The sequence below is a fragment of the Dendroctonus ponderosae genome, unplaced genomic scaffold (assembly GCF_020466585.1).
Source record: "Dendroctonus ponderosae isolate FM_Combo_2020 unplaced genomic scaffold, Dpon_F_20191213v2 Dpon_F_20191213_9, whole genome shotgun sequence".
NCBI lineage: Eukaryota > Metazoa > Arthropoda > Insecta > Coleoptera > Curculionidae > Dendroctonus > Dendroctonus ponderosae.
In genome coordinates, this window is record NW_026019116.1 from 3,881,404 (window position 1) to 3,904,023 (window position 22,620).

Here is a 22,620-nt window from a genome sequence, read left to right on the forward strand (position 1 = left end):
TTTTGTATTATTATTCGCTTATAGCGAACTCCGGATATAACGAACCAGTTTTAGTTCATTTTTCAAGTTCGTTATATCCGGACTCAACTGTATATATATTACCATAGATTAATGTTCAGTTTGTAGAAATTTTTGATACAATGAAAACACCCTATTTGCTGCTGAAATATGTGATTTAAATTTGGCTTTTTGAGTGGAACCTGCCACCGGCATTTGAAGGGATTTCGAAAGAAAAGCCGATATTTTCCACCCTTTGAAAAAGTAGTAGTTACGCCCCTGCTCAAATTCCCCGTTAGAAATGGGGACACTGTTCCCTGAAATCAGAGTGCATTTGAGAATGTAAAGAAGTTCAGACGCTGAAAGCGTCGAGATGCAATCAGATATGCCTCTGTGGGGGTTTTTTTGCTTGCTACTTCGGGTTTATTGCGCCCCCGATGGCTCTGGAGGCCCTCTTCGAGATCGAATTTGCGGCTTTTGGATATTAAACCGTATGGAGGCTATTAAGTGGCGCTGCCTGCGTTGCGACCGCTACCAAATCTGTTATGCACCRACTAATGCATTTATTTCCACTTTTCCATACAGGATRAATCCTCAAAGGAAACTCCTCCAGAAAGCGCGGAAAAGGACTGAAATCCCCCTATATATTCTCAATGTTTCCAGTCCCAAAAGGCGCAAAATCTCRTGGAAAATCTAACTCGCATATAAGCTCTGTGGAAGTTGGAATTGGCGCCGGAGGCAACCGATAAGTAAGACGTGAATTTCGGACTTTCCAGAGGGTCACTAGGCTACCATAAATTGTATACTCCCGGCCCGAGCTCATTCCATTCGTTTCGCGGGGTTTACCCCAAAAAATACACGTTGGGGCACCTAGAAATCCAGCAGAAAATTGCCTCAAATCGTAGCAGCTACTTGGTTTTCCCTCTTTAATTAACCGTCATTTTGTCGCGCCTTTCACCAGGAGTTCATTGTTAATTAATAAATTTTTGAACGGGCTAATAAGCGCCGCTAAATCGGCCGCGAGAAACTCCCCGAATAAAAATTAACCACTTAATTATATAATATTGTTTTGTTCATTTTGTGCCATTTCATTCTCTCCCTTAATATGCCAGTTTCCAGTTTCGTAATTATACCGGAAGTATCTGGTGTCCAATTAAGCGACAAACAGAAAAAGTCGCTCTCTTTTCTCTTTTAATTATTTCAAGTTTTAAAGTCCTGAGCTCGTTAGCTGAGGAGGGGGACCGTTAGATTGTTATAAAAGGGTTGATTAAAAAATCTGAAACGGAGAAAGTTTGATTGATGGTTTGCGCCCGAAGAAAAGTCTGCAAATTGGCAACAATTCACTAATTTTTGCGGATGATTTGTTGGGCTACATTTCCTGCAACATCTGATTAGGAAATTATGCAATACCATGGAATTGAGGAACACGCTTAAAACACGCAATATACCGCATACCTTTTTGCTTAACAAGCCCTCTATTTGATATTACAGGGAAAAAACACACGCGTCTCATATTTTCGACATATTATTGATATTGGCATGTGTGACCTAAATTTTCGTTCTCCTTCTGCAAGGGGAGTGAAACATTATTGTCGCTTTCCAGATATCAGAAAAACCGAATACGATCTACTAACAAAATTCAAGGTGATGAAAATTTTCTACCGATTCCACTTTGCATTCAAGATCGAGATATCCATGAAAGTGTTTGTTCTGTTGTATAGAGTGTCCCAACGATAGAGTAGCTAAACTAGATTTACCCACAAAATATGAAAAATGCAGCATTCAAAATTGCTGTATAATGTATATGCTCGCGGTACTATCAGAAACAAAGAGGAAATGATCTGAAAACCTGGGACAATACGACCATTTCTGTAGCGGAGTTGCCAAGGAAAAACTTGAGGAGTGTCCATTTTGGTCAACAAAAAATTTAGAAACTTTATTACCACCTGGGAAGCTATAAACGAACGGCTGATGAAAATGAATATAGCAATTAAAGGAGTTAGACTGACAATTTTTGCAATAAACGATGACGCTAAAGTAACCGAAAATCACAAGTTATGCGAACAAAACCAACAACAGCTGGAGGACACGGAGATAGAAAAAAATGATCACTATAGATACAACCTACTAAGCTTAGAGCACGACAGACGAAACTACTAGCTTAGAGCACGACTAACGAAAAACTCAAGGCACCTTCAGGCAAAAACCCAAATGAAGAGTATGATTGCATATTACATCAAGCATTCTTCAAGCCGCAAAAGAAGCACTAGGTTTAGTGGAGGAAAAATCGAAGAAGAGAAAACCATATTGGTGGGATGCTGAGATTGAGAGGGAAATAGAGGAAAAGATAAAACTGTATCACCTTTAGTTATCTCGAAAAACAGACAATGCCAGACAAAATTACAAGAGCGCACAATTAATGGTAAGAAGAATGATTAGTGACAAGAAAAATGTAGCATGAATGCAAGAGTGCCAGAGAAAAGACTCTTATTTAGGAGGTCGAAGAAGTACCGAAAGTTGGAAGACGATAGGATCAATTAGAAAAGAAAGAATGGGATGCACACTTAAAAAAAACGGAAGAAAGAGTTAAATTTTAAGAAGAAGAAATAAATGATGCCTTAAAAACTAACCGATTCCGAAAAACCAAGACGTACTTGTATAAAAGCAGAAATAAATAAGAAATATAATAAAAATACGAAAACATCCCAGGCAGGATTTAATACGCCGTTGAGCCTTAATGGACCTGGAGAATTCGGTCGATTTAACTGCTTTTAAGCCGATTTTAAAATGCACATTTTATATTTTGCCCGCAGAGATGGCTCTTGAGGCATTTCAAGATGTTTTATTTGCAATTTTTATTTTTCCTTTTTCAACTCTTTAGCCATCTATTTGGCCGTTTTTATCCCAGTTCTCATGGAACTCCCACTTATCTGGCAAGCTGCACTGTATAATTCGCAGGAACTTTTCGTTGAAGTTAAATGGACGATTTGTACCGTACAATCTGGAGAGCTGAGAGTTTCTCAAGAGGACACTAATTATGTATCTTTTGCCAAGTATTTTGCATTGTTATTCAAAGAATTTGGGGTCTAAGCCGGAAAACAAGGATCTGGATGTATATGTATATCTGGACATAAATACCTACACTATTTATTGAACTGAAAATCCATTGATTGATCAACTCAAAAAACCACAAGACTCCTCAAATTTACTGGTCGAAGACTCGAAAAAAGTCTCACAAAATCGGCAATTTTCGGGTTTTAGACCGTCGTCGATAGGAACTTGGTTCGAGCGTTTCGCTGGCACGCACCATCTTCAGAGATAACTTTACCGTTTAAGTGTTATGGTTTCAAGGCATTTAAAAATAGCGTTCTGGTGCGGCTTTCACATATTTCCGATCGGAAGCTTTGAACAGAAACGTTGATTTTTGACCGAAAATTTCCAGTTGACTCTGTAGACTATTAAGGCGATTTTTCTTGAATTTAGAAAATTCTCGCTTCCCGAAACGATTTAGTTGGGCGAAGCCATTCAGAACGAGACCCGAAATAAATCAGTTCTATCGATAATACAGGGGGTGGAATCGGCAGTAAATTTTACGATGCTGCTTGATTTTGTTGTAATACCGTATTTACTTTTTTCCTGGTACCTGGAAAATGCCGTCATATTTCATTGCTTCTCGTTTCAGGAATGGGAGCTTAGTACGAGCGCCCCAGTAATATATTGAAAATATGAAATAGACACGTGCATTTTCCGATATTGTATCACAAAGTGTATTTCCGTAAATGGAATTTACGGTCGGTTTTTTCAGCTTTTAGCTTAAGCTACCAGAAACATATTCCTTTGCGGGTGGAAATAAGTTGGCATATACAGAGAGGCTCAGATCAAGCTGAGATGCGACCTGCACCAACCAAATAAACAGCTCCAACTCCAATTTATTCCTCGAATATTGACGCCTTGATGGATAATAAAGCTTCGATTTGAATACAGTTTCGCTGGTATAAAGTGAGCTTTCGGTGCCGTACATCGCAATATTATTTCCCCGCCATTCATTGCAAGAAGCGATGTAACAAACGCTCTTGTTAAAAATTTAATTAAAACGGCAAATATTCGGAACGGCGTATTTTTCCGAACACAATATCCTGGCAAGCCACTTGCCGTAATGCTCTGAAGAAATAAAATACTTAAAATAAAATTTCAATATTACATGAACCGATCTTGTTTCGCCAACAAATTCCAGTTAAGAGTGGGTGATTTTCCAACTAAACCCCTACACTGACAAAGGCAAAACTTCCCTTGATTCCACGTCCACACATTGTTCTTCAATTTGATAATTTGACAAAATATATAAACTTTGTTTGCCTAATTTTTCCACTGAAACTTTTATTTTTATTTATAGATAACCATATTGAATTATCCAATTTTAAAACACTCTAGATGTTACGATATTGCTTTTTCTTTTCTCACGAACGGTGCTCAGGTGTTCTTAGCTCGGAGACAGCTTATGTTGCTGAGAAAATTGGATCTACCTTAAAGATATTAGGTTTTGAGATAAAACGGCTTAATAACGATACACTGCGACATTTAGTGTGCAAGAAAATGATATCACAAGCTCGGATAGAAATGCTTTCAGCTTCCACCCCGAAGCGTATTTTTATTTATTAAGCGGAAACAAGATGGATAGTTGGATGGTATGCACAGAGAGCGTCACTGTTTGTTGCTTGATTGTTTAAAAAACGTGTGAGCGGATGATGATTCGGCTTTATCGAATGCCGTAAAAGCAAGTTTTCCAATTAGCAAGGTTTGTAAGTGAAGGAGAAAAAGAGTGAAGATTTTCTCCTACCTCAGTTTTCAAGAACTCATAGAGCCTTTTGCCACTTTCGTTAAGTATAAAGAGCAAGTGTGATTACCATTCTCTCGCTATGGTTTTTTCAAATACTCTCAACTAAGGGTTTGGAATTTATAACATTTGCTGCCTAAAAGCGACATTAGCAAGAAATTGAATTCAACTCAAGTGTTCGGTACAAATGGGGTCTTTTTGGCTCATTTGAATGCGGCGAATAGCAAAATTCGGCCGATTAGAGTTCTCCTGCCATGGTTTTTTCCCAAATTATTCAATAAAATGTTTGATTATGCAAATTCAGTGGTTATCTCAGAGCGAGGTTAGCGAAAACTCGTATCGAAGTTAAGTTTTAAACACTTGGGAAGACTAAAACGAGCAAATTTCTATCGATTAAGGTTCTCTTGTTAGTGATTTTCAAGGGTTATTCGCTGAGAACTTAAGAATGAAATTAAGGAAAAAGCCATTAAATGCAAGTATAAGGCACTCGGAGTTAGCTTCACTCTCGTCGCTATAATTTTTCAAAAAACGGTTTTTAACTTGGCATGAGTTTTAATAAACGTTTCACCCGCTTGTGAGGGATCGGCGCCCAATAAGTGGACTAAAAGTCATCAGTCATCGTAAGGCAATTTTTGACCGGCTTTACAAAGATCGCTTTTGCATGCCGGAGTTTGGCATTTAATTATTCAGAAATTTACGTGGGAATTTTAAGTGAGAATTTCGCTTTTTGACGTATTGTGTGAAGCTAAGCCTGTTTTATAAGTGAAAAAGGTTTCGTTTTTTAAGTCGTCATCAGGCCATTTTCAAGAATTTGAAAGAAGTTGCAAGGATTTTTTTTTGCAACGCTAGAGACTAATTTTTGTAAAACACTGAGAGAACACAGTTTGCTTTATATGTGGAAAACGTTTCGATTTTGGGTCATTTTCAGGAAATTTGCACGAATTTTTTAAAAATTTCTTAGTATTTGCAATATAATTTTACGGTTGTTTATGCAGGTATAACAAGAGCATTTATTTTCTCAGAAACCAGCAACAGTGGAAATTTCTTATTGGGCCAATTTCGTATTAATGAATGCGTCTTATTTGTAGAAAAAGCTTCGATTTTGAGGCAATTTTTGAATCTGATTTTGATTTGATTGACTTATTCGTATTTTTGCGACAAATCTTAGCCCACTTTCGCTTCTCTTCTCTCATTGAATGCATGTTATGTATAACAATGTTGATTATCGGAGTGGAATTCACTGTGCATTTGCACAGAATTGGAGCTGCACCGAAATGCAAATTTCATTAGCCGAACTGTCTGTTACACGCACGTTCGTTTAAAATGTCTCTCTATGTTAAAATATTTTTTTGCTCTACACAGGCACAGGAATACTCGTTTGGAATATAGCACTGGAGAGCGATTTTTCGCTCTTCATATCGTACGTAAACAAACGGATCGGACGGCCGTTCTAGGCACATTTTTTTGCTTCCCGAAATTCGCCATTAGGAAGTTATTCACATTTTAATTGGACTGCAAAAGAAATCTGTGCCATAAAACATTCGGCAATTTTATTTCCAGGTAAGAAGAAAATGCGAATATTATCAAAATCAGACAGTCAACAATAAAAGCGTATGTAGATTTCCGTCCCAGTTTCTTTTTTTTAAGGAAGCGCTTCACTGTCATGTTAATATAGCGGAAAACTAGACATGTGAAGCAAGCGTAATTCGCATAATGCCTAAATTTACGTAAAATATGCCTCATTTTCCGAAAATGGTCGGAAATTTATCGTTTCTTGAATGCGTTTTAAGTGGGGCGTTCCCGACAGGGAAAAAAATTGGCCGGGTTTTCCAGTTGACTTCTTAAAGCCTGCTGAAACCCTCCCAGCATAAATAACTAAGCAAAGAAGACATTTCACGTTCACTTTGCCGATCTAAATCAATTTTCGCGTAACCTCGCAGGTTAATTTATTTCCCCACTTACATATGGCTCACGGTGCAAACTAAATGTAAATTCTCCTACGGCCCCCTTTTATCTTCATTGTCGCATCAGCCTCCCCCCGATGAGTAGTCAAGCGACTAATAATGGAGCCAACCTGACGAAACCCCGCACCTGCCTAATATGTCTAATTTGAAGTTAGCAGCCGAAGACTAATCGTCTTTAGATAATTAGCTGCTCAGTCGGGAATTACTAACTCGATTTAAGTGTCACCTCCTTGATACGCAACTCTAATTACTCTCGTATAATATACAATTATCGGGATATTCACCTATTATTATTAGTCTTCTTATCTTATTAATTGGAAAGGTGCTGTGATATGTTGTTGGCAACTGAGCCGATGTCGCTGATGAAGGGCCGAATAATTCCGAAACGTCGTCTAATATACTGGGACAATGACATGCGTGTTCAATGTTAGGCTCACTTTGAACTGTAAGAGTTAAATGTGCTTTTTAGCCCTAGAAGTTCAAGAGCTTCTCATAATTTAGTTTAGTGTTGGAAATATCTATAACTTTGCACAGTTAAGTAATAATGGATTGTTCACCTGAGTTGCAAATTTCAACACTCTCGCTGTTGCAGTTTTCTATTTGGGAATTTTTAATGGCAAACGCACAGAATTGAAAATGCATTTTTCAGATAAAAGATTGAAACGCTCTAAAAAATTAGCCAACATTTGTGATTCACTGTAACTCTGTGGACTAAATTACTGAAGCTTCTTTTACACAGATCAGAAATTTCACGCGTTTATCTGCCTTGGTTTGCAAGTTGTGAATTTATAAAGCCCCACCCACGTCATTGTGAAAATGCAGTTTCAAGCTGAAAATTTGAAAAATTGTCAAAAATTAGCCCTTATCTGTAAAACGTAAATCTCTGCAACCTTGCACACTGAAGCACTAATGTTTCTTGCACCTGAGTTTTGCAATATTCCGGCTGCTGTAGTTTTCCCTTTGCAAATTTTTTAAGGCAAACACTTAATTTAAACCGAGCTTTTAAGGAAAGCTTGTAAAACTCCCAAAAAAACTACCCAGATTGTCGCAACTTTCAACCATTGAAACGCAGTCGATGAAACCAGTTAAAATTCAGTTACCCAAATTCGAGTTGCGAATTTGTAAAGCAAACCGCGCGCAACTGGCCGTTGGTAAACACGAATTTTTCCAAAATTCGGCAAGGAAAAGCAAAAAATTCCTAAATGCGGCGAATAACATCACTGGAACGAGAAAATCGGCTGCTTTACGCGAGAAAAACTCACTTGAATAGGAAATTGCTTCAGGATGCTTTCAGTTACTAAGGGAAAGCGATTGGCAGTTGGTATAGACAGACAAGTTAAAAAAATTGTCACAGAAAAACCGAAAATCTCTCAGACCTTCCCAGAATATCACTCGAATGAGTAAATTTGCCGCTTTAAATGAGGAAAACCTCACTTTAATCTGAAATTTCTGAGAGTGTCTAGGATTTTTTCAGATGCTAAAATTTTACAAAAAAAAGGCAAAAATTTCAGAATCTGGCCCATGATGTAACTCCAACGCGAAAATTCGCTGCGTTAAGTGAGGAAAAACCTCACTTTAATGGCAAATTGCTGTGAGTTCAGGATTTTTTCGTTCAATGTTTTTCGTTTTTTTGGTTCAAACCGATCGTCTTTGGATAACACCGAATTTTTTAAAAATTCGGGAAGAAAAAACCAAAAATTTCTCAATCCCGCGCATAATAGAACTTGAAAGAGAAATCCTGGCTGCTTTAAGTGTGAAAAAAGGCAGTTTAATAGGAAATTTCTGGGAGTTTTTAGGATTTATTTCAAATACTAAATCGAAGCGATTGGTCGTTGACAACACGGATTTTTCAAAAATTTATCAAGAAATAACCAAAACTTTTTCAATCCGGCCCAAAACATAACTCGAAAGAGAAAGTCCGTGGCTTTAACTGAGGAAAAACTCACTTTAATAGGAACGTTCTGAGAATTTCCAGTATTTTTCCTGTTACTACGACGAGGCGATTGGCCGTTGGAAAACACAATTGTTGCAAAAATGTGACTAGCAAARGCAAAAAATCACACAGTCCGGCTCATGATRTCACTGGAAAGAGAAAATGCACTGCTTTAAGTGTGGTAAACCGTATTTGAATAGGAAATTTTAGGGGGTCTCCACGATTTTTCGTATRCTAAATCGAAGCGACTTGTCGTTGGTCAACACTAATCTTTAAAAAATTCGCTAAGGTAAGTTCAAAAATCCCAGAATCCGGCCCATGATAAAACTCCAAAGCGAAAATTCGCTGCTTTGAGTGAGGAAAAACTCACTTTAATAGCAAATTTCTGTGAGTTTCCAGAATTTTTTCGTATACTAAAGCAAAACTGTTCGTCTTAGGATAACACCGAATTCGTCAAAAATCCGCCAAAAAGAATCCAAAAATGTCTCAATCCGGAGCCTAGGAGAATTCGAAAGAGAAAATCAGCTGCTTTAAGTGTGAAAAAAGGCATTTTAATACGAAATTTTTGGGAGTTTTAAGGATTTTTTCAGATACTAAATTGAAGCGATTGGTTGTTGGACAACACGGATTTTTCTGAATTTCATCAAGGAAAAACCAAAACTTTCTCAATCCGGCCAAAAATATAACTCGGAAGAGAAAGTCCCCGCGGTTTAAAGTGAGGAAAAACCTCATGTAATAGGGAATTTCGGAGAGTTTCCAGTGTTTTTTTTGCTACCAAGGCGAAGTGTTTGGCCGTTGAAAAACACAAATTTTGCAAAAATGTGACAAGAAAAAGCCAAAAGTCACACATTCCGGCGCATGATATCACTCGAAAGAGGAAATGCGCTGATTTAAGTGTGGTAAAGCGGACTTAAATAGAACATTTCAGGGAGTTTCCAAGATTTTTTCGTATACTAAAAGGAAACCGTTGGTGACTGGATAACACAACATTTTTCAAAACTTCGTAAAAAAAACAAAAATATCTCAACACGGCGCATAATAGAACTCGAAAGAGAAAACCAGCTGCTTTAAGTCTGAAAAAAGGCACTTTAATAGGAAATTTCTGGGAGTTTTTAGGATTTTTTTCAGATACTAAATCTAAGCGATTGGTCGTTGGACAACACGGATTTTTGAAAAATTCATCAAGGAAAAAACCATCATTTTCTCACTCCGGCCCAAAATATAACTCTAAAGAGAAAGTTCGCTGCTTTAAGTGTGGCAAAGCGCACTTGAATAGAAAATTTCAGGGAGTTTCCAGGATTTTTTCGGTTACTAAATCGAAGCGATTTGTCGTTGGTCAACACCTATTTTTAAAAAAATCGCTAAAAACGAAAATTCGCTGCATTCAGTGAGGAAAACTTCACTTTAATAGGGAATTTCTGGGAGTGTCCAGGATTTCTTCGGATACTAAATCGAAGCGATTTGTTGTTCGTCAACACCTATTTTTAAAAAAATTGCCGAAGTAAATTAAAAAATTCGCGAATCCGGCCCATGATAAAACTCCAAAGCAAAAATTTGCTGATTTGAGTGAGAAAAAAATAACTTTAATAGCAAATTTGTAGGAGTTTCCGATTTTTTCGCATACTAAATCGAAACCGTTCGTCTTTGGATAACACCGAATTTTTCAAAAATTCGATGAGAAAAAACCAAAAATGTCTCAATCCAGGCCATGATAGAACGCGAAAGAGAAAACCGGCTGCTTTAAGTCTGAAAAAAGGCACTTTAATACGAAATTTCTGGGAGTTTTTAGGATTTTTTTCAGATACTAAATCGAAGCGATTGGTCGTTGGACAACAAGTATTTTTCAAAAATTCATCAAGAAAAAACCAAAACCTGCTCAATCCGGCCCAAAATATAACTCTAAAGACAAAGTCCACTGCTTTAAGTGAGAAAAAAACCCCATTTAATAGGGAATTTCCGAGAGTTTTCAGTATTTTTTCTGCTACTAAGGCGAGGCGATTGGCCGTTGAAGAAGACAAATTTTGCAAAAATGTGACAAGAAAAAGTCAAAAATCACACAATCAGGCGCATGATATCACTCGAAAGAGAAAATGCGCTGATTTAAGTGTGGTAAAGCGCACTTGAATAGCATTTCAGGGAGTTTCCAGGATTTTTTCGTATACTAAAGGGAAACCGTTGGTGGTTGGACAACACCGATTTTTAAAAATTCGCCAAGAGAAAACCAAAAATGTCCCTATCCAGCTGATAATATAATTCGAAAGAGAAAACGGGCTGCTTTCAGTGTGAAAAAATGCACTTTCATAGAAATATTTTGGGAGTTTTTAGGATTTTTTCAGTTCCCAAATCGAAGCGATTGGTCGTTGGACAACACGGATTTTTCAAAAATTTATCAAGAAAAAACCAAAACTTTCTCAATCCGGCCCAAAATATAACTCTTTAATTAAAGATCACGCTGCACCACTGCAGCGCTTATGCACGCCTCGTACTCGCCTCTGAGCTGCACGTATGTTTGCTGTTATTAAAATATAAAAAATAATGCCAAGTTCGATAATTCCCGCAGAGACATTTATACATTTTAGGGGAACCGAAAAATCTAATAAAAGTTCGCTCAGTCTTTGTCACCACGCTTTTTCCCCATTTGATTTATTACGCTTCCGCGGCTAGATCGTTTACTTTGTATTGCCGGATGTCTTCAGTTTATTTTTTAATTTGGAGAAAATGGGGAGTTTCTCTTGTTTATTTGCCGCAATGTTGGAACACTGAAACACGTTCTTAATAAATGAACAAGTAAACTTTTTATCTGATTTTTCATTTTTTTTAGTTGCGCTTACAAATGAACAGTGATTTTAGGGGGAAGAAACCGAATTTCATAATTCAGTTTAGTGTTGGAAATATCTATAGCTTTGCACACTTAAGTACCAATGGATTGTTCACCTGAGTTGCAAATTTCAACACTCTATCTGTTGCAGTTTTCTATTTGGGAATTTTTAATGKCAAACGCACAGAATTGAAAATGCATTTTTCAGATAAAAGATTGAAACGCTCTAAAAAATTAGCCAAAATTTGTGATTCACTGTGCCTCTGTGGACTAAATTACTGAAGCCTCTTTTACACAGATCAGAAATTTCACGCGTTTATCTGGCTTGGTTTGCAAGTTGTGAATATATTTTGAAAATGCAGTTTCAAGCTGAAAATTTGAAAAATTGTCAAAAATTAGCCCTTAGCTGTAAAATGTAAATCTCTGCAACCTTGCACATTGAAGCACTATGTTTCTTGCACCTGAGTTTTGCAATATTCCGGCTGCTGTAGTTTTCCATTTGCAATTTTTTTAAGGCAAACGCACATAATTTAAACCGAGCTTTTAATGAAAGTTTGTAAAACTCCTAAAAAACTACCCAGATTGTTGCAACTTTCAACCATTGAAACGCAGTCGATGAAACTAGCCGAATTTGTAAAGCCAACCGGGCGAATTGACCGTTGGTAACCACAAAATTTTCAAAAATTCGTCAAAAAAAAAAAAAAATTCCTGAATGCGGCGAATAACATCACTCGAACGAAAAAATCGGCTGCTTTGTGTGAGAAAAACTCACTTGAATAGGAAATTGCTTCAGGATGCTTTCAGTTACTAAGGGAAAGCGATTGGCAGTTGGTATAGACAGACGAGTTAAAAAAATTGGCACGGAAAAACCGAAAATCTCTCAAGCCTTCCCAGAATATCACTCGAATGAGTAAATTTTCCGCTTTAAATGAGGGAAACCTCACTTTAATTGGAAATTTCTGAGAGTGTCTAGAATTTTTTCAGATACTAAAATTTGACAAAAAGAAGCCAAAAAAAAATCTAATATCACTCGAAAGTTAAAATGCGTCGCTTTAAATGTGGTAAACCGCACTTGAATGGGAAATTTTAGGGAATTTCCAGGATTTTTTCGCATACGATCGATGGATGATACGATACGATTGAAGCGATTGGTCACCACCGATTTAAAAAAAATCGCCCAGGTAAATCCAAAAATTTCCGAATCTGGCCCATGATGTAACTCCCAAGCGAAAATTTGCTGCGTTAAGTGAGGAAAAACCTCACTTTAATGGCAAATTGCTGTGAGTTTTCAGAATTTTTTCGTTCAGCGTTTTTCGTTTTTTGGTTCAAACCGTTCGTCTTTGGATAACACCGAATTTTTCAAAAATTCGGCAGAAAAAACCAAAAATKTCTAATAAAAGTTCGCTTAGTCTTCGTGACCACGCTTTTTCCCCATTTGATTKATTACGCTTCCGCRGCTAGATSGTTTACTTTGYATTGCCKGATKTCTTASAGWTTATYTTTTTAATTTGGAGAAAATGAGGAGTTTCTCTTGTTTATTTGCCGCGATGTTGGAACACTGAAACACGTTCTTMATAAATGAATACTTGAARTRAACTTTTYRYCTGATTTTAATTWTTTTTTTAGTTGCGCTTACAAATGAACGGTWATTTTAGGGGAAAGTAACCGAATTTCATAATTTAGTTTAGTGTTGGAAATATCTATAACTTTGCACACTTAAGTACTAATGGATTGTTCACCTGAGTTGCAAATTTCAACACTCTAGCTGTTGCAGTTTTCTATTTGGGAAATGAACGGTTATTTTAGGAGAAAGAAACCGAATTTCCCGTCGCTCTAATGGCGGTTCARGTGCTACCCGAATCGAGTGGGGTTTACTGACTTGTGAACCTTTTCTTCCCCATTTAGGCTAATTTACGCCCTGYGACAAGGCATTATTGACCCGCCATTATTKGACTTAAAATGTAAAAAACCGGGGAAAACATTTATTGAAGAAGCATGATAAATAGTTATTGGGAAATTCCGGCGTATAGTTGTGCGCATTATATCACTGTCAAGCATGCCGCTGCCAATTTGTTTCCTCTATAAGCGAGGTCTTAATGTGCCTCGGCCTGGAGAAATGTTCCTGGCAACCACTAAAACCAATTGCCGACTCCATTCAAACCGATAAATCTAACTCGACGGAGTTTTTCGGGACTTTGACCAGAATCGGCGCGACTCTCACTTGTAATTACAAATGAAAATCATGTTAGAACCGGGGGTGATTTGTTTCTTCGATTCCGTAACGGGGATGGTGGCAGGGAACGCATGCTACCGCAATAATGGAAACGTCACTCTTCCGGAGTTATCGGGGGGTTTGTTTTGTTTATCGAGAAAATCGAGTTTGTGAGCTTGGGGCTTCATTCCACCAAACCATATTATTATGGCGTTTTCCTTGCGGAACTATTCACGCAACATTTGAAACCGTCCTTATTGGGACCAAAGAAGAAAAGGCTCGTCACCTGTTCTGGATCACCCTGTGGATAATACAAAAATATAGCGAAAATGAATGGAGAACCTTAGAGATTGCGGCGCTCGCCTCTTCATGGCCCTTTCAGTAGATACGCGCAAATCCAATCCAACGTGAATTGTTTAACCGAATCCGCTATTGTTACCTTCAGGGGGTAGCAATTAAACTAAATTTAACGCACTTTAGGGGCGCATCGCAAAATGCATGACTTGGGGCCTTTTTGGAACTCGCTGAGATTCCTGCAAGCGTTACTGCATGTTGTTGAATTGAGTTAACTATTAATTTTTCCGTTGTCTGGAAGAACTGGAATTCTATTTCCCGTTTGGCCTAACACAGTCACTGACCTGAAAGCAATTATACACAGTGGATAGATTATTACCATTTGGATGTAACACGCCGGGTTCTGCCTGATTATACACTTGATGAATGTCTGGATCCACTATACCTGCAGGCTGTGTAATTAAACCGCAATTTTGGTGCGAACAATAGACCTAAAGAGCTACACCTGCTGCGTTATTAAAAGTTGGCACGGTATTTATTAGGCCGCTTAAAGCCAGAGGCGAGTTCCCACATTTAATTTATCAAAGGCAAATTGAGGAATAAATCCGGATTCAAAACTCTCTTATTCTCGTCACATGGAACGGGTTTCTTCCATTATGTTTGTCAACGAAATTTCAGCCAGTTGCGGCCTGCAACCAACAGCAGCAAGCACATGACTGGAGTCAACTCCATTAGAAATTCCTCGAATGTTGCAAAATAAATTTGCTTTTATTATAACTTTACTCGAGTGGTGTCTGCACTTGATGGGAGGACAATCGCATCTTTAGTTTTATACTGGGGATTGGGGATATTTTCCAATTACTATTTAATTCTGAGAAAAGTTCGCAAATCTGCCGAAACCGCGCAAAACTTGTACCTATGAGCGCCGAAATGAGCGTATTAGTTCAATTTCTTCTTGAGATATGCGCAAAAAGATGGCATGTTTTGCAGAATGTCGCACCTAAAAGTGGGATGTTTAAATTTCGCTTGTTGTGTGAACGTTGCAATTTTTTCCACACTAGTTCCATTTTTTTCATTATTGGGTATTTATTTCTCTACGTGGGGGTGGGAAAACGGGCCTCGTAGCTCAAATTCCTTTTAAGTTATTACGAAAAAGCGGCGACTTGCTGATTAAAAAAATACTGGAGATTATTGCACTTTGCGTTTGATCATTGGCTTCAACATTTCTCCTTATTAGGTGCTTACTTGATTCATTTCCTCAGTGTTTCATATTATTAGTATTCTATCAACTCTTTAACTTCAAGTGAGATTCCATCCATTTCCACTTCGAAATGACTCTTTCACTTTAAGACTCAATAATTTTTCGCTTTTTCCAGAAGTTTTCCATATAATCTGCTTTTAGAAAGTGAACCATCGATAAAAAAATGTTGGCAGTTTTCTCAAAAAGTCTTGATTTTAAGAAGTTTAAGATTGGCCTGTTTTTCTTTTGAGTTGCAAAATAGACTCTTCCTCAAGCCCCATTTGAGCCACAGAATTGAAAACTCGATTCAGTCATAACAACATGTGTGAGGAAATTCGTACGGTTTTGTCACAGAAAGCGAAATTTGAATATCAGACACTCAGATTTGGCCAAAATTTCCTGTTTTCCCTCCCGTTCTTGCTCATTTTTACATCACCCCAGAGAGAACTAAATGGGCTTGCGAAAGTGAACCATCCATAAGAAAATATGGGCAGTTTCCTCAAAAAAGTCTTGAGAATTCAAGAATTTTAGATTTGGGTGGTTTTTTCTTACTTGCAAAATTGACTCAAACATGACGATGCTTTTCCGAAGTTTCTCAAGCCATTATTAGCCACATTATATGAAAGTGCTCGGTATATAATAGCGTACTTTTCGACACAGGTATATAATATACTCTTTGATGAGCTCTTGTATACCGGGCAAGAACGACAAAACGTGGATCATTTCCGCGACGACCGATACTTTCTCTCACTCTGGAGTATAATAAATATCATAGACGATTATGCTCGTCTCGCTTAGAATGAACCAGACGTTCTACGAGGGGCAATGCATGAATAATCCAACTTTAATTTTCTCTCGACTTATAGAAAATAAATCAACAAGAATGATTGGATATTTAATTAGAGATGTTGATATAATTAATTTTCATGCTTTGGGATACCGTGTACTTTGATTGGCACTCGTTTCTATCGCAAAAGCATTGAAAAATGAAACAGCCTCGCGTTATACGAGCTGCAAGGAAAACGAATCGGCATTGTGTATTTGAAGTTAATTAAATTCGTTTGAGAGTGGCAATATATTCTGTTCAGAAGTTTTTAATGTTTACTTTAATTTGCAATTAAAGCAACCGACTCTTTAATAAATGACGCTCTTAACTAATTGAATCGATTTGCCTTTAAATGGAATTACATTGGCTGCTGTTGAGGCAAAAGTCAACCGCTATTTGCTCTGTTTATTGGCAAACTGATTTTTTTAATGTGCGATTAATAATCATGTGATTGCAGCAAACACCAATTCTTTGTCTTTATTCGAGCAATTTTTCCAAGAAAGGCCGTAATTGCTCAGTAGTTTAAATTGTGACATTGTACTTAATTATTGCATGTCCAGGACACAGTGGCCCCATAAAATAAAGTGCAATATAAGAGTAGCTCGCAGGATAAATTGATAGCCGAGTGAAAACTGGTCCATTTATCAGGCCTATTCTATAGAGTAGATAATAGGTTCAGATCCTCAAAACGAAATCCAACAATTTACTAGGACTTAGCACGGTCTATTTCATCAATTCCCTCGTTCATTTTTTATGTGCCCGGGTCAGAGTTACGAGTTATTTGCCCAGACGAATGTTTCCGATCCATTTGCAAAAAGGTTTCACACAAAAAACGTTTAGTGCGGCCGGAAAATCACTTTCTTTCCTTCGACAAGCGCATTTATCGATCCTCATCTGAGCATGTGGTAAATGATCAGCGGTCAATTCTTCATGGGCCAAAGTTAATTTTCGAAATGTATTTCTGCTTGGCTCTTTACGCTTTAAAACTGCATTTTCAAGTTTAAGCTCGGATGAGTTGTGCGGAGCAAGTTTTCTGTTGATTTCCCATGGGCGATATGACCACAATTTACTGGCTGAACTCAAAACCTAAGTGATTTTTGCTTTTGTGATATACGAGACGGTCCAAATGCCCGCTTCCACCGACATCCCGCTTGTTACAGTAAACTTTAAAATGTTAAAGAGGTGAGGGTTGATTCGATTTGGGAAATCTCATCTCGCCCAGACGGACCTTCGTTTCACTTTTATTCTCCCGTAGTAAACAGTGGAACGTAAATCGATAACAAAACTGCCAAATTATTGGGGTTTATTAAATATGTTTTGCAATATTTGATACAATTTAATGAAAACAACCAACRTTTGGACGCCWTTGAAACGTAGTAGATGTGACCAGTGACCTCTCTATCTGTCGCAGTTTGTTAACGTGTGAGTTTATGAAGCCAAACGCACTTCGTTGMGAAAATGCAGTTTCAAGCTGAAAGTTTGAAAAATTCTGAAAAGTTCACCCTTGGCTGGAAATCTCCGCAACTTTGTAYACTKAAGCACCAATGCTTCTTCCACTTGAGKGGCAATTTTCCACATTCCAGCTGTTGCAGTTTTGGATTTGCGAATTTTTAAAGGTAGATGYAMCCAATTAAAAAATGCAATTTTGAGKTAAAAATTCGATGATTCCCAAAAATTARCAACAGTTTGGAATCCACTATAACTTAGTGAACTTAGTTACYAAAGTCTCTTACCATTACAAAAGTARTGGATGCTCGTGAGYGAAAAGTGGTCGAAAGCTGCATTTTCGCAAAAAAGTTYACCAAAAAAGYTACTRGTTMAGGRATTTTCRMWAAGRTGAACATATTGWWSACCGYGCACTCAACAGYATGCGWTCTAGACAATAAGCTTAACCTTAACTAGTACTTGTAGGGTTGATTTTTGCTTTTGAAAAAACATTGATCAATCTGCAGGAACGTCATGTTCTCTATGCGCTCTGCCCTCTGATCTATCCCTCATCCAGCTGAGCAGAAACGTCATTTAGGGTCCAATGGGAATTCAAAGTTGTTTATGAGAAGGGCCGCTCTCGTCCGCAACCGCATAGATAATTAGCTCATGTGAACTAATTTAATTTGCCGTGTAAGTGGGAATAATTTAGCACCGATCCGGATCGATCGACCGACTGCACTATGTGGTCATTAGCGGCCATTTTGATGCGGCATTAACACCGAGAGGATCGAATTATTTGACTAGACCCTGATAGGACTTAAAGTAGAAAAATTAAGTGCCCCAGAAGGAAACATACGAGTGGAAGAATTTTGAGACGCTTCATCTTCGGTTAAACCGGAAGTAGGTATCAACTTGCTATTTTAAATGGAACACTCTATATACTATTAGATTTTTGGATTCTACTCCAAATTCTAAATATATTTCATGTTTAATAACGTATACCTAAATACGTATAACCGTTTTTGATATATTTAAAATTTTGAAATGACGTTGAGAAACCGCCCAAAATCAGTTTTTCAAATGGAGACCCCCATTTTTGCAAATTTTATCTTAATCAGTATTAAAAATAAGGGTAACTTTGTGCCAAGATATCTATTCCAAAATCCAGTTTTCGCCAAAAACCAACCCACCAATTCCACCAAAAAAGTTTTCGAAATATTGCCAATTTAATATTTTCATATGACTATTTTGTCGCATCTTATTTTAAATACCTACTGCCATGGCAAAAGTGGCCATTTTTATACAATCAAATGCCAAAGGAATACTTACAGCCATCAGTTACCTTTTGAAAATAATTAATAATCATGACCAGACGCTTAAATTACGCAAGCAAAGATTATTTAAACTTATTTAATTTTATGCAAAATGTGATCAAGTTATATCAATAGTTCAAAATAATTTTCAAACAGTCTATTTTGAGTCAGCGAATATTCAAAATACCCGAACACTCCACTTTAATTCATTCAACATGCGAAAACTACCACCGTCGAACAATAATCTCCGATATTCCATTCATTGACGCTACTTTACTACACATAGAAGACTCCGATGGGCGCGTCGGATCAAATTCCTCGGGCACCCCGGTTCCTATTGGCCGAAGTCGGATTCCACGCATTCCGACGAAGGTCTCGCATCGGGGCGTTTCTCATTCTTCGGGCCTCCCCGTCTGCCATCGGATGAACGAAAATTCCGCGAATTCTTCCCGTTTTAGATGCTTTTAAGTTAGAGAACCAGATTTGAGATGTCATAGAGTAAATAGTCATAGTCATAGTAAAATAATAGCCACATATTGGGTGTTTTTCCAACCTAATTCCAAATTTGTTTAATAAATTCGCTAATTTTTGCTGAAATTCAAGGCATGCACAAAGTCAAAATTTACCACTCATATGTAAATATAGCCATACATACATATAAACCATACATTTTTTATGTATTTTTTATTTATTATTCAGATACTGAATAAGATAAAATTATAAAAAATGGGGCTTTCTATTTGAAAAAAATAATTTTGGGCGGTTTTTTCAACGTCATTTTTAAACTCATTTTTTTAACACGTTGTATTAATAGTTATCAAAATGTTGTCGAAATTCCATTAGAGTGAGTCCTTTTCAACAATAAATGCGACTCAAATTAAGTATCACAAATTCCCTTATAGGAAAAATGAACAGTTACTCGAGTGACTGCGTCTGTTCTTTTTAACATAAAATTTCAAATACAGGGTGTTGCTAAGCAGATGCATTCCTTGCAGGTGGTGATAGTGCAAGTAATTTCGGATGTATTTCGTTAATAGATCATGTTCCGAAAACCCTTAGTTTCCGATCTACAGGGTGTTAAAGTTTTAATAAAAAAAATGTTATTTATTAAAATTTCGGAAACCGCCTGGAATATTTTAACGAAATTTTACAGGCTTAGGCAATTAACAACAACACATGTTTTGTGATGAACATTTTGTTTCTAGCTTTTCCAGTGGCGTGGGTACAGACACGTCTGTAGATAATTTTAAATAGGAAAATGTTACACCACTGGTTTCTCAAACAATACACATCTTGATTCAAATTCCTGTTCAATGTGGAACAGAAAAGGTCTCTTGACTTTTTTTCAACGGCGTCCTGTTTGCGAGTAAACAAATTAAAATTGATTTATTGCACATACTAATCGGGATTTTATTAGAAAGTTGGATCTGCACTAGTTTTTGTCACTGATTGATAAAATTAATATTTTTTGTCATTTCGAGTGTTTGAGTAACTTTAGTGGTTATCTTCTTTAGATATGTGTATGTTAAAACGTCTACCGTGAGACCTGCATTGTTGAGTCGCAAAAATCAGGAATTGGATTGATTTGAACGGAATTTTTCCGATTAACAGACTCAGGTCTCGTCTGTAGATGGTGCATTTTTTAAGTATCTACTTGACCTGTATTGAAAGGTATAATTTTTTAAAGAGAAGTCAGTCGATATATCAAAAATTTCATTTTATGTCATCATTTTTGTGGTCGTAAAACCACGAAATTTATCGGGATTTCAATAAAATCTTCAGGGATTTTAGATTCGACTCTTTTCTATAGATGACAAACATTGCAAGTTGCTACTTGATCCGGATTAAAATTATGATCTTTTTTTAAATTGCTCGTGTGTAGGTGTAAAAGCGTCTATTGTTAGTCCAGCGTTGTTGAGTCGGCAAAAATCAGGAATTTGGGAGATCTGAACGGAATTTTTATGAGTAACAAGCTCAGGTCTCATCTGTAGATGCTGAAATTTTCAAGTAACTACTTGATCTACCTTGAAAGGTATAATTTTTTGAAGAGAAGCCAGTCGATATATGAAAACATTAATTTTATGTCATCATTTTTTTGGTCGTAAAACCACGAAATTTATCGGGATTTCCGGATACCGAGGAAGAGGGCGTGTGTAAAAGCATTTATTGTTGTAAAAATCAGGAATTGGGTAGATTTGAACGGAATTTATACGATTAACAGACTCAGGACTCGTCTGTAGATGCTGAAATCTTCACGTATCTCGCTCACCTATCTTGGAAGGTATAATTTTTTAAAGAGGAGCGAGTCGATATATGAATACATTCATTTTATGTCATCATTTTTCTATTCTTCTCTATAGATAGCAAAAGTTGCAAGTTGATACTTGATCCGGATTAAAAGTATGACCTTTTTTTAAAGCGCGCAATAACACCTTGTTGGTTATTCTTAGGGTTTTTCAAGAATATCCGAGGGTACGCGACGCGACTATGCGTCTTATGGCATCACAGTGGAAAGTTGGCACATTAAACAAAGAGAAACTACATCCCTATCATTATACGCGGGTTCAAGACTTGCTTGAAGAAGATCCTTTAAGGAGAATGGGCTTCTGCCGATATGGAGGACTCGATTTATCTAAGTAGAATTTTGTGGCCCGATGAATCAAATTTTAATTGAGAGAGGATTGCCAACTACCATTATGCTCATTACTAGGCCTAGAAAAACCCCCGTTTAACGTCGAACCGTAATTACCTAAGACGGTTCAGTGCTGATGTTTGGTGTGGTGTAACAAACGAGCAAATAATCGGGCCACATTTGCTGCCAGACATCTTAAATGGGCAAAGATTCGAAGTCTGTCTTATTAAAGCAATATTCGTCAGAACCTGATGTTAGAGCATGACGGATGTCCAGCACATTATCGACAAACTTGAGTACCTACACTAAGTACCACACTACTACACACTAAGAGAGTTCTTTGACCAGCGTTTGCCGAATGGATGGATCAGGAGAGGAGGCCCATCTCATGGTCAGCTAGAAGCCCAGATCTAACCCCGTTAGACTTTGACGTATGGGGAAAAAAAGGATGAAAGAGTTGGCTTATGCGGGAGAAATACATACAAGGGAGGAGTGAATACAGCGTATTACAAATGCCGCTATTACACTTAGACAGGCATTTTCGGCCAGGGTAACCCGGACATAAAAAAGGGGACTTCGTATTGGGCAAGATTTTATGTAGTTACTGTTTAGAATTAATAGATAATATAATTTTTTTCCTTATCGTATTTTGTAAGTGCACTATTTTTGCTGTTTTTATACTAAACCCTATTTAATTCCAACCCGATTAAGCTATGCAATAAATCAATTTAAATTTTTTGTTACTCAAAAACGGTGTGTTGTAGAAAAAAAGTCAAGGGACCTTTTCTCTTCCAAATTGAACAAGAACTTGAAAAATGATATTTAATTTTAGAAAAATCAGTGGCGTAACATTGTTTTATTTAAAATTATCTACAAAACATGTATTGTTGTTAAGTGCCTAAGCCTGTAAAATTTCATTAAAATATTCTAAGCAGTTTCCGCAATATTAGTAAATATGATTTTTTAAATTAAAATTTTAACACCCTGTATGGTGTGATCGGAAACTAGAACTTTTCGATATAGTTTATTAAGGTAATACAGTTGAGTCCGGATATAACGAACTTGAAAAATGAAATAAAACTGGTTCGTTATATCCGGAGTTCGCTATAAGCGAATAATAATACAAAAA